The following is a 9,256-nucleotide window of genomic DNA, read 5'->3' as shown; positions in this document are numbered from 1 at the left end:
TTTAAATATATTATGAAATAAAAATTAAGACTTTTATTTCTTCTTTTACCTTTTTGAAAGTAATTACAACGGATTCATGAGATTTTTACGGTTAAAATGACATCAAATATGATATAATTTGGATAATTTTTACTTAGATAAGTAAAAAAATTTTTAATTAAAATTCATCCAAATATTGTATTATTTTAATCGCAAAAATCTGTATCCGAATATTTGGTGTTATTTTAATCGCAAAAATCTTATTAATTAGATCAGTAAAATTACGCTCAAAAAGATAAAAAAAAAGATAAAAATTTTATAAAAGTTTTTATAGTTTTATATACGCGATGAAAGAGAGACAAAGACGGCGCCAATATCTCTCTTTGTCAAGCGATCAATGTACTACCACTATCGAAAAGATCGAAAAGTGGATGCAGCACGGATATGAACCAAATGACCGACAATATCGAAAAGTGGATGTAGCACGGACATGAAACATATGGAGATTTGACCGACAGTACCGAAAAGTGGATGTGGGTAAGTGTTTCCAATTCCTAAAAGTAGATGCACGGCGCTGCTCTACGGCCTAGAAAAGCGACCCACGAAAATCGCTGGCATTATCGCTGTAAATAACCATATAGAACTATTAAGCAATTAGTGAAATTGATTAATAATGGAAATAAGAGCAAATGGTTAAATAATTGTTCTATATTCCATAAGTATAATACAAAAATCGATGCTTAATTATTTATAAAAAAATGTTAATGTTAATATTAAAATATGGTTTTGAGAAATGGCGGGACGAAATGTCAATGTTAAAAAATGGTTTTGAAAAATGGCGGGACGTCATAGTGTACATAAAAGTATGTACATTTACAGACACGACGCTTGTATGTGTAGTTACTCACGAGAAAGAGGCAACTATAATTTTCTTTCTCATTTCCTTCGTCACTTTTCAGCCTTCCCTTTCATTTATATATATTCTTCTTCTCTGATGTGGCTGGGAGACTTTCCGAAAGGAATTGTCTATACACCATTAACTAGGTATAGATATTAGCAGGGTTGGGAAGTAACGCGTTACTTGTAACGCCGTTACCGTTACAGTTACTTTTTTTCGGTAACTGTAACGGTAATGGCGTTACAAATTTAATTTGTAACGGAAAAAGTAACTTCGTTACATTTTTCGGTAACGAGTAACGAATTTAACAGTTACTTTTATTATCTTTTCGGAAAAGCAGAGCTCTCATTTACTACCAGTTCTAAGTACCTTGCAACGAAAATTAGAAAATCTTAATAAATCTGACCTTATAGATTGCCATTCATTAGTTGAAGCTATTCAGCAAGGTTTAAATAAAAGGTAACTTATTAATTTGATTAATACATATGTTATTTAATTTTAAATAAGGATTTAATTGAAAAATATTATTTTATTTTAAACTATTGATTCAAAAGTATTAATTTCAATAAAACAAACAATGTCGCTTAATTTACTATATTTGATTTTAGATTTCTTACAATATTTGAAACAAAAGAATTAATAATAGCAGCATGTTTACATCCAAAATTTAAGTTAAACTGGTTAACCGGAGAAAAAAGAAAACGTGCTGAAAATTACTTGGAGGATTTATTGGGAATCCGATCAACAAATTCTTCAAAAGCTGGAAAATCTGACGATCACGATAATTTTTTCATTTTTGAGCAAAAAACGGTGCAAGATGAATCTGAACAAGAAGAATTGCAACGGTTTTTAAAATCAAATAATTGTAATATAGAAATGTTAAACGACTATCCAAAACTTAAAAAACTTTTTATTAAATATAATACAGCTCTACCAAGCAGTGCATCTGTAGAAAGAATGTTTAGCATTGGTGGCTCTGCATTAACACCACAAAGAGGGCATTTAAATGATGATACTATGGAGCAACAAATTTTATTAAAAATTAATAAAGAATTTCCATAAAATTTAATCATTTATTTTGTAATAAACCTTGAATGAAATCTTGCTTACAATTTTTTAAAAGTTTTTCTTATGCAAAATAATTTATTAGTTTGTATTGTAAAAAAGTAACGGAAATTGTAACGACTCGTTACTTTTTAGTAACTGTAACGGTAACGAGTTACTTTTTAAAATTGGTAACGAGTAACGGTAACGAGTTACTTTTTAGAAAAAATAACGGTAACGGTAACGAGTTACTTTTATAAAGTAACTTTCCCAACCCTGGTTATAACTCAATTAATATTGAAATTGAGATTACCGATTTTTAAAACACTGCAGAAAACCTATTTCATGGGCAGCGCAGCAATTCTGTAAAATCACCAAAGAATGCTAGTTAGTTACTGCTGCTGCTTTTGACTGCTCATGAAATGTTACCTTTAGATTACACATGGACAGCTGCGGGACAAACATGGCGATCATGAGAAGCATGGAGAAGGTAAAGCCCGTATCAGACTACATTGAAAATTGAGGATTGAAGATTAAAGATTGGGATTTGACTAATCAGAACAAAAAGAACTAAAATTTCTTTGTCCTGATTGATCAAATTTTAATCTTCAATCTTCAATCTCAATCTTCAATGCGTAATCTGATACGGGTTTAACGATGTCGCTTCTTTGATTATATAGGACTCTAGATCTGGGTAGAGACCCTTTAGATCGGTATTCATAGTCAGTTCTTATATTTAAGACCGTCTTAAACACAATCTTAAGATGTCCTAAACCAATCACAGAGCCGTATTAGCATCTTAGGACCGTACTTAAGAAATAATATTAAATGATAAATATTATAGAAATACTAAAAACTAGTTTTTATATTAATCTAAATAATTTAGGTTAAATAATTTTTGATATTTAATGTTTTCTCTTAATTTTATAAAATAGAGGTAATATAAAAAAGGTAATAAGACACTAATAAGTTTCAATAGAAATAAAAAATAAAAAACAAGATTCATAACATCACTTTTAATTAAATTAATAATACATTTTTGATTAATTTTATTAGAAACATGTTACTTTTTTTATCTTACAAAGATACAAATTCTTTGTAGGTGCCCGATTTTTACAGCCAACATTTTTGATCCATGAGGTCATTGTTGAGGATTTCTGGGAAATATTTTCATTATATGTATAACCTTTCGATCGTGGATTGTTGCAAAATTCTGTTAAACATCCACCCATTTTTATGAAATTCTAACACAAAACACGTGTCATTTTACACTGATATGAATTGAAAGACACATATATAAACAAACGCGTGCTAAACATTTGTGTGAGTAGAAGAGTGAGATAGCCTATATTTCTCTCTTACTCGCAGAATTTTGACGAAACATGAACAACACACTCTTCGGCCAGTCTCTTATTAAAGGATCTCTAGATCTGGGTCCTATATAATCAGAAAAGCGACAATAGCGTTCCGCTTGCTGATTGGCTGACCACCACGGGCCCGAACCACTTAACGACCGCAACGCTCACGTATCATTTCATCTTTGTTGTTCACCGAAAGTTAAACAAAGATAGATAATGCTCGCGAGCGTTGCGGTCGTTAAGTGAACGCGTCCTATGTTGGCGGTTGGTTGTACGTAGAGAGAGAGAGTGAATCCTACGTGCAAACTAATCGCAACCGACGTACCGTAAGTGAGAAAAAAATATATTTGTAATGTTATTTTCTAAAAAAAAGACATTTTGAATATCTCTAACAAGGGGAATCCACGGGCTGGAAAATGAAGTTCGGGATGAGGCTTCGTGTGGTAATAGTAGTGCCCGAAACTCATACCATGTTCAAGCTATAGGACCCCATAGGCCCCCAGTTCCAAGAAAGAGTACCTCACACCTTTTGTAGGATTTTATAAACCTAAAAGTTTTCTCCATTTCCAAGCGGCTCGGTGGCCGAAGCGGTAGCGGACCAGCGTGGTAAGCCAGAGGTTCCGTATTCGAACCTCTGCTCGTGAACTTTTTTTTTTATAAATTTTTTTTATGCATTTTATTTTTAAGTTTGTTTAATATTATTATAATGATCATACAAATATTTATTATTACAATTTTATTATCTTTATTATTAATTACGTTAATATCATAATAGTAAGAATTATAACAAAAATAATATTTTCGTAAAATCTATCGTTGTAAAATATTCATAGGCGATATAATACATTAAATATTATTTGTCTATACTTTTTATTTTCAAAAGTTATATGTGTCGGTGACCCCGACGTGATATATGTCCGCCGAGCTAAGATGAATACGCAAGAAATGACGAGCAACGACGTGAAGAATGGCGGCATGGCCGATGTAAGTAGCGTAAAGGCGGGAAAGTTACCCCCCTTTTGGAAGGAAAACTCTATGTCATGGTTCACACAAGTAAAACTCGCCTTCGCACTCGGGAACGTAACCTCCGACATTACCAAATTTCGGCAAGTGGCGGTCAACCTGGATCAGACAACTTTACCCTTCGTCGCAGACATTTTGACCAAGCCACCAGAACAAGGAAAGTACGACACATTGAAAGAGCAAATTATTAGTATATTCGGGGAGTCAAACGAATCTAAATTACGGCGTTTATTAGGAGGACAGGAGCTAGGTAACGACAAACCTACCATGTTTCTGCAAAGATTACGGTCATTGGTAACAGGACAATGCAACGAAGAGGTCTTCAAAACACTTTTCTTGGAACGCCTACCGGAACCGGTAAGAGCTATTTTGGCCGTCAGCCAAGACAATCTCACCGGACTCGCACGACAAGCAGACGCGATATGCGAGGTTACTAAGCCGGTAAACGCAGTGACGTGCAATGCAGTGACAACAAAGGAGGCGAAGATAGATGCATTACAGCAAGCAGTCGAGGCACTTAACCGACGTAGTCCAAGCAAGAGAGTAGACAGAAACCGCACGCCAGAGAGACGATTCAGGAGCATTTCGCCTGGGAGGCTAGGTAAAAACATATGCTATTATCATCGTCGGTTTGGAACTGTTGCTTTCAGGTACACCAAGTCCTGCAGTTTTGACGCTACTAAGACAAAGGAAAAATAAAACGCCCGCCGTTGGCGGAGGCAACAAACGACGGCGTTCCAATCACCCACCGCCTCCACATCAGGGACCGCAAGACAGGTTGGAAATTCCTCGTTGACACAGGGGCAGCAGTATCCGTAATTCCACGTAAACTACATCAGGGACCGAGTAAGCTAGCAAGCTACCAGTTATACGCAGCGAACGGCACCGCTATTAAAACCTACGGAGCGAAGACAATGACACTGGATTTTGGATTACGACGAAACTTAACCGGGAATTTTTGCATATGCGAGGTCGACCGTCCGATGATCGGAGCGGATTTTTTGGGACAACACGGACTCCTGGTAGACATCAAGCGGCAATGTATTATTGATTCACTAACACAGCACATAAGACATGGAAGTTTGAAACTCGCACCAGAAACAGTATCAACAATAGCACCAGGGACGAATTACAAAGATTTACTCATGCAGTTCCCAAGAATAACCATACCGCGAACAGCAACAGCGAACAAGAAACATGCAATCGTATATCACATAGTAACGAGAGGACCACCGGTGTTCGAACGCCCTCGACGTTTGGCACCAGAGAAATACAAAGCAGCAAGAATGGAATTCAAGACAATGAGTATACAAGGACACTGCAGACCATCCAGTAGCAGCTACGCAAGCCCTTTACACCTGGTATCCAAAAAGATAGGTGAATGGAGACCTTGCGGAGATTTCAGGAAACTAAACGCAGCAACCGTTCCGAATAGGTACCCCATACCTCACATTAACGATTTCGTCAACCACCTGCAAGGAAAAAAATTTCTTTTCAACAATCGACCTGATGCGGGCGTATTATCAGATACCGGTAGCAGAAGAGGACGTCCACAAGACGGCGGTAACAACGCCTTTTGGGCTATTTGAATTCACCGTAATGCCTTTCGGGTTAAGAAATGCAGCTCAGACATTTCAAAGATTTATGAATGAAGTCCTTAGAGGTCTAGACTGCACGCATTGTTACATAAGCGACATTCTGGTGGCATCCAGCAGAGAAGAGGAACACAGGAAACATTTAAGAATACTATTCAAAAGACTGGACGATTACGGCTTGACTATTAATATTGCCAAAAGTGTGTTCGGCAAATCAGAAGTAGACTATTTGGGTTACCGCATTTCGGTGGCAGAAATAAAACCAATTCCAGAACGCGTCAAGGCCATCATGGAATACCCACGACCGTGGACAGTTACAGAACTACGGCGGTTTTTAGGAATTTTAAATTTTTACCGTCAGTTCATTAAGAATGCCTCAGGAATCCAAGAACCTCTTTTCAAATATTTACGAAACAGCAAACGCAAGACAAAACAGAAATTTCGTGGAACGGAACAACCACAGAGGCATTTGAAAAATGCAAGCATAGTTTAACAAATGCCACATTGTTGGTACACGTCAAGCAAACAGAACCCCTCAGACTTACGACGGACGCTTCCGATAAGGCCATAGGAACAACACTCGAACAATTGCAGGAGGAAACATGGAAACCATTGGGTTTCTTTTCAAGGAAATTACACGGCGCTGAATTGCGATACAGCGCCTATGATCGAGAATTGCTAGCAATTTATATAGCAGTCAAGCATTTCAAATACATGTTAGAAGGTACTCAATTTCAAATCCGAACCGATCACAAGCCTTTAACGTTTGCATTCACGCAAAAGACAAACAAAGCCACGCCAAGATAGGCATGACAACTTGATTTAATAGCACAATTTACAACCGACATCATTCATGTAAAAGGAAAAAACAATATTATTGCAGATACGTTATCCAGGATAAATGAAATACAATTACCGACGATTGTAGACACAGACGAATTGGCGACGGAACAAGAGACAGACGCACAACTAAAAGAACTCCTAACATCGGACACATCATTAGTATTGCAATCACTACACCTTGGCGACACGGAGAAGACAATATACTGCGACGTTTCCATAGGCACGGCAAGACCCTACATATCCGAGATATTACGTTTACATATTTTCAAAGCGGTACACAATTTAGCACACCCAAACGGAAAAATAACCAGCCGGCTAATAAGAGAACGATTCGTTTGGCCATTCATGAAGAAAGACATCCTAAGATGGGCACGGACATGCACGCAATGTCAATTAACCAAAGTACACAAGCATACGAGGAATCCCAACATCCAGTTCCCAGTACCATCACGGAGATTTCAACATGTACATTTGGACATCGTAGGAGAATTGAGACAATGCCGAGGATACAAAAACTTATTTACCATGATTGATAGATTCACCCGCTGGCCGGAAGCAATTCCGTTGGATGATATTACCGCAGATTCAGTTGCAACCGCATTTTATAAACACTGCATATGTCGTTTTGGAACACCAGCAACTATAACAACTGATCAAGGAGCACAGTTCGAGTCACAACTATTCCAAGCACTCGCAAATCTCACAGGCTGTAAGAAGACGAAATCAACAGCATACCACCCTTAGACGAATGGAATCCTAGAAAGATGGCACCGAACGTTAAAGACGGCTTTAATGTGTCATAACAATCAAGATTGGACAGAGGTCCTTCACACTGCACTTTTGGGATTACGAAGTCTATAAAGAAGACATTAAGAGCTCACCAGCGGAGTTACTGTACGGGACGACATTGAATATACCTGGAGAATTTTTAGTTACTGACCTGGATCAACCAGATCTACAAAAATTTATAGAGAAATTCAGACAACACATGAGAACATTACAACCGAAGCCAACAGCACATCACTCAAAGGTCAAGATTTTCACACATAAAGACTCAACAACTTGTACACATGTTTTCTTGAGAAAAGATGCAGTAAGGAAACCTTTAGAACCGCCTTATCAGAGACCTTACCAAATAGTCAGACGTATTAACAATAGTAATTACATTATACGGACAGAAGCAGGAGAAAGTACAATAAACACAGAGCGTTTAAAACCAGTCTATACCTTACTGGATGATACAGAACTGGAGGACGCAGAGGAAGAAAACGAGCTACAACGGAGGAATGAAACAAGCAATACCAGGCCAAAAACAATACTCAAAACATACCCTCCAAAGAAGAAGACTGTTCAGTTCGCAACATTGCTGGCGGAGGAGTATGTGGCGGACATGAACACCGCGCCCATGAGAACGCTCGACAAAAACCGGTGCGCAGGCGGAGAAAGAAGAGAGGGAAGAGCTAGGAGATAGATTTAGAGAGTAGAGACGAGAGGAGGATTAAGTGTGTACCTGAAAGCAAATATTATTATTATTAGATATCTACCTGTTTCGAGTCTTTTCCTTGACCTGTAATAACGGTAATTAGGAGCTACATGTGAATAACAGAAAACGCCATCTCTTGAACTGCCGTCGCGTCGCGTCGTGACGTAACGCGTGACGCGCTCAGTGGGAACGAACTCTAATCGTCACCATTTGTTTCAAAAGCGGAAGTGGTATATTTAGCGGCAAAATTCAAACATGTTTCAATGCAAATGTGCACTAATAATCTGCACTACAGCCCGTTATATATTTCTTTTTCTGTAAATAAAACTTATATATTTATAAATAATTGTATAAGTTACGTGATGTTAAGTTACATGTAAATTATGACTTTACCTGTTTTCCTTTATATTTTCTCAATAAAGCATTAAACTTCTTAAAACTTTTATTTTAATAATCGCTTACCATTACAATTTGTGCAATTTTATGAAAGTTAAAAAGTAATATTTTTAAAATTTTTATAGAAAATATAATAGTTTACAAACATAAGTTTGTTTCGTCGTTTTTTTCTTGCACTCTTTCTATGTTTTTTACTTGCTCGCTCTGTTTTCGGTTTTGAAACAAATGGCCGCTGACCAATAGAAAACGAAACCGCGTATACCAATCACTCCCTGAAGGATCACTAGATCTGGGTAGAGCCCTTAAAGATAGTCTGGCCCACAGACTTCTATATAATATTAGAACGCTAACTCCCTTATATACTGACCGAAAAATTGACCCCAAAAAGTATGTATCACGTATGAAAAGCAAACATCTACACATGCGTGATTTAAGTAGGAATCATGTGTGTATGTGCTGTGTGCGCATGTTTGTGTACATACTTTTCGGGACCATGTATTCACAGGAGTTAGCGGTCTAGTATTATATATAAGTCTGTGGTTTGGCCCTTAGAATATATATAAGGGATGATGCGTGGCGCCGGGCGTAAAGCGTAGAGTCGCAGGCTGGTAATCGAAAGATTCCAGGTTCGATTCCG

General features: G+C 37.3%; 1 long non-coding RNA gene across 1 annotated transcript; it reads right to left on the bottom strand.

The window, feature by feature from the left end:
* Positions 1–212: 212 nt before the first annotated feature.
* LOC138942388 (uncharacterized) lies at positions 213–8,353 on the bottom strand. Its single transcript, XR_011448302.1, has 4 exons — positions 8,285–8,353; positions 2,235–2,284; positions 888–1,005; positions 213–602 (listed from the first exon to the last, which is right to left on the bottom strand). It is a non-coding gene; the product is annotated as an uncharacterized lncRNA (long non-coding RNA).
* Positions 8,354–9,256: the final 903 nt, after the last annotated feature.

Source organism: Polyergus mexicanus, unplaced genomic scaffold (genome assembly GCF_030449975.1).
Source record: "Polyergus mexicanus isolate NDT 795.1 unplaced genomic scaffold, iyPolMexi1.0 SCAF_22, whole genome shotgun sequence".
Lineage (NCBI taxonomy): Eukaryota > Metazoa > Arthropoda > Insecta > Hymenoptera > Formicidae > Polyergus > Polyergus mexicanus.
The sequence above is the reverse complement of the archived record's forward strand: the minus strand, read 5'-3'. Positions and strand labels throughout refer to the sequence as shown.